Consider the following 3,872-nt stretch of genomic DNA (forward strand, 5'->3'; position numbering starts at 1 on the left):
ACACAATGGGTTGTAGGATCCCGGAGGGGCCCAGCAGAGCTTTTGCACGTACCCTGATAAAACATCCCGGTCAGAATAACCTGACAAGCCTTCCACATGCCCATTAAGGCTCCCGGGCCACAGTACCCTCATAGATCATAGATTATAACTTTTTTGAGAGCTGTTTCCGTTTCAGGACTTATTGATCTGCAAGCGGAACATCCTCAAACGGAAGCTTCACAGAATGGCCTGTGCTGGCTCCAATGTATTCTGTCAAGTTCTCAAAGCTCCCTAACTAGGCACTGAGCCATGGGAGTTGTGCATAGTGAGTGCCAGTGAGGAGCAGGAGTGGAGCATCCTTCATCTCTTGGTGCTTAGAAGGATCTTTACAATTTTTAAAATTCATGCGTTTTTGTTTTCACTGAAAGGTTTTGTTGGCCTTAGCCCACCGGGAGGTGAGGGATGTTTCTCTTCTGCTCCTCACTGGCACTCACTATGCACAACTCACATGCTTAGGTGCCTAGTTAGGGAGCTTTGAGAACTTAGACCTGGAGAGCGGGCCTAAGCCATCAGTCAGACATCCCCCGAGGGCTCCCAGACTGCGAGAGGGCACAGTCCAGGCTGAGGGACACCCCCCCCCCCCAGTGCACGAATTCCGTGCATGGGGCCTCTAGTTTTCTAAATAATGCTCTATTAAAAGAAATCTACACTAATAAAAGAGAAAGATGCAAATTGACCGTACCTTCATGACACCCACCAGCCAATCAGGAGCAAGTATGCAAATCAACCCAACAAAGATGGTGGGTTAATTTGCATATGCAGCCATGCAGGCGTTCCGCACCTCCCCAGCCCCTCGGGGCCTCTGGGCAGCATGGGAAGGCAGAAAGGCAGCTCCGGTCAGAGCAAAGGCGGTGCCGGTAGCCAGGGGAAGGAAGGCCCATTCTTGCATGAATCTTTGTGCATTGGGCCTCTAGTCTTTTATAAAAAATGTGTAGGGGGAATAAATCTGTGAGGATGTTTATTAGAAAGCATTGAGATTCATAATGGAATTTTTAAAATCCCAATCAGAATTTAATTCTTGTAAGCAGAAAAAGTAAAGAAGAGAAATCTTTACAATGTAAAACATCTAAACGTTTATCCCAGGAGGAAGTAGGAGGAGTCAACTGCACATATTTCTAGGCCATAGTTCTATTTTGTTGTGCATGGGACATTTGTCATTCTTTCTAGCCACCCAGCACCTGAAATTCTTTCCAGTGTTTCAAGAACACCCCTCCCCCTTCTCCACTGCTGATGCAAAGGCCGCTTCCCACTGTGTACCTTGGAGATGCCAGGCCCTGGGTTTCTCAGCCTTCCTGTGACTTTGTTCATTAGATGCATCCCCTTCAGACTTTAATTAAAAGAGAAAGGCCTTGCCCTAACTGGTTTGGCTCAGTGGATAGAGCGTTGGCCTGCGGACTGAAGGGTCCCAGGTTCGATTCCGGTCAAGGGCATGTACCTTGGCTGCGGGCACATCCCCAGTAAGGGGTGTGCAGGAGGCAGCTGATCAATGTTTCTCGCTCATCGATGTTTCTAACTCTCTATCCCTCTCCCTTCCTCTCTATAAAAAATCAGTAAAATATATTTTTTTTAAAAAAAAAAAAAAGAGAAAGGCCTGCCCAAATGTACTGTAGAGATGGGTGGGGCAGCAGCAACATGATGTCCAGAGGTGACAATGACAGCAGTTATGGTACCAGCCATGGTGGCACCAATGCCAAGGGTGTGAGCAGTGCACGCGGTAGGATCTGGTGTCCAGAGGAGGCACTTGGTAGCACGATTTGGGCAGTCTTCATGGCCTGCAGCTTCCCAACGGATTCTGCCCAATATCCTTTGCCAGGGATGGGGAACCTTTTCCCTGCCAAGGGCCATTTGGATATTTATGACATCATTCATGGGCCATCTAAAATTATCAACTTAAAAATTAGCCTGCTATATTTGGTCAGATATTTAATTAACTCATCCCTAAGGCCTTGGCAGGGCCAGACCAAATGATTTCGTGGGCCTTATGTGGATGTTCCCCAGCCCTGCTTTAAATGAATTCTTTACCTTCGGAAATCATCTAGGTTTTTTCGACTGACACAGCTATTACTCACAAGATATTGGAAAACGGCAAAATGATTTGGAGCAATTATATCCATTAGAAAGAAGTGGCAATGAAATTTCATTAGACTCCCTTTGGGGACAAGGATATTCTAAAGGCAGCAGTTTTGCCACCAAGAAAATTAAGAAAATAAACCAGGAGCATTAGCCTGCATATCTATGCATTTACTCATGGAAAATAGAAGTGACAACTTTTATTTTTAAGCAAATTCTAATTCTTAGTAATGTTTTTAAAGGAAGGTTAAATTATTTTCAAGATCTCCTTAATCAATAAATGTTTTTGTAATTGGTGAATAAAGTGGTCAGCAAACTAGAGGAGGAGTTCGAGAATTCTAAATGTATCACCAAATATCAAGCAGACCATGAAAAAGAGGCTTGAAGAGAACATCTAGGAAGTTGTGAATGACAGCACGAAATAAGCAAAGGTCAGTCTAGTTCGATGACATTGGACAGGATGCTTAACATGAAATCCATTTGATCTCTCAAAAAATTATCAAAATTCCATCTGAAAACAGTTAAAAACCAGACAAACGTGACACTTGCTATTCCCTAAATTGTAGCACAAAATAATAGTTAACACAAAAATAGCAACAGGAGAAACACCTTTCATTAGAGGCTCAAGGTTCAAGCAAACATTCCCTAATTAATCCTTTCAGCAGCATCAGGAAATTATTATTTAGCATTTTCATAGATAGCACTTAATGTTTTCAAAGTGTTTTACCAACAGTAATTAGCTGTTCTTCTCATCAGCCTTTTGAAGTAGGTCAACATCATTATCCCCGTTTTAAAGAAAAGCAAGGCACTGAATAAATATGTACAGAGCACAGAGACCACTAACATGATCCCTATTTGATCAAGTCCCATTTTTTCTGCCACTCCCATCTTAAAAATATGTGAAAGCACCTTTTTTTTTTTTTAAAAAAAAGCCTCATTTTAACCCCCCTCAAAACCCCAAAGAAGCAGACAGAATTGCCTCCATTTTGCAGATGAAAGACCTGGGGTTATCACATGTATATGCACACACTCCTCAGGTCAGAGGTGGTGGCCTTTTTTGTCTGCATGTCAGTCCTAACTCAGCCCCAGCCCCAGATCCTGCGAGGACTGAAGCTGCCCAGACAGGTACTCTCCAGCATCTAAAACAATTCCCTTTCAGAGAGAAACAAGTCCCAAGCATCCAGGCCACACAGTGTAATGGGTTTTGTAAGATCTGTTCTTACCATAAACAATTCTGAGCTTATTTTTAAAAAATATTTTATTAATTTTTTTTACAGAGAGGAAGGGAGCGTTAGAAACATCGATGAGAGAGAAACATTGATCAGCTGCCTCCTGCACACCCCCTACTGGGGATGTGCCTGCAACCAAGTTACATGCCCTTGACCAGAATCAAACCTGGGACCCTTCAGTCCGCAGTCTGACGCTCTATCCACTGAGCCAAACCGGTTAGGGCTGAGCTTACTATTTTTTCAAATATTTTTAAATTACTTTCAGAGAGGAAAGGAGAGGGAGAGAGAAATAGAAACATCAATGATGAGAGAGAATCATTGATCAGCTGCCTCCTGCACGCCCCACACTGGGGATCGAGCCTCCAACCTGGGCATACGGCCTGACCAGGAATGGAACCGTGACCTCCTGGTTCAAAGGTCGATGCTCAACCACTGAGCTTATTTTATTAATAGCAGGCTGATGGGCCACCAATCCCCTCGCACAACTCTGAGAGCCACTTTGAACAGAAGGAAGGCACTTGTTACCTGCAGAAA

The sequence above is a fragment of the Myotis lucifugus genome, unplaced genomic scaffold (genome assembly GCF_000147115.1).
Source record: "Myotis lucifugus unplaced genomic scaffold, Myoluc2.0 scaffold_68, whole genome shotgun sequence".
NCBI lineage: Eukaryota > Metazoa > Chordata > Mammalia > Chiroptera > Vespertilionidae > Myotis > Myotis lucifugus.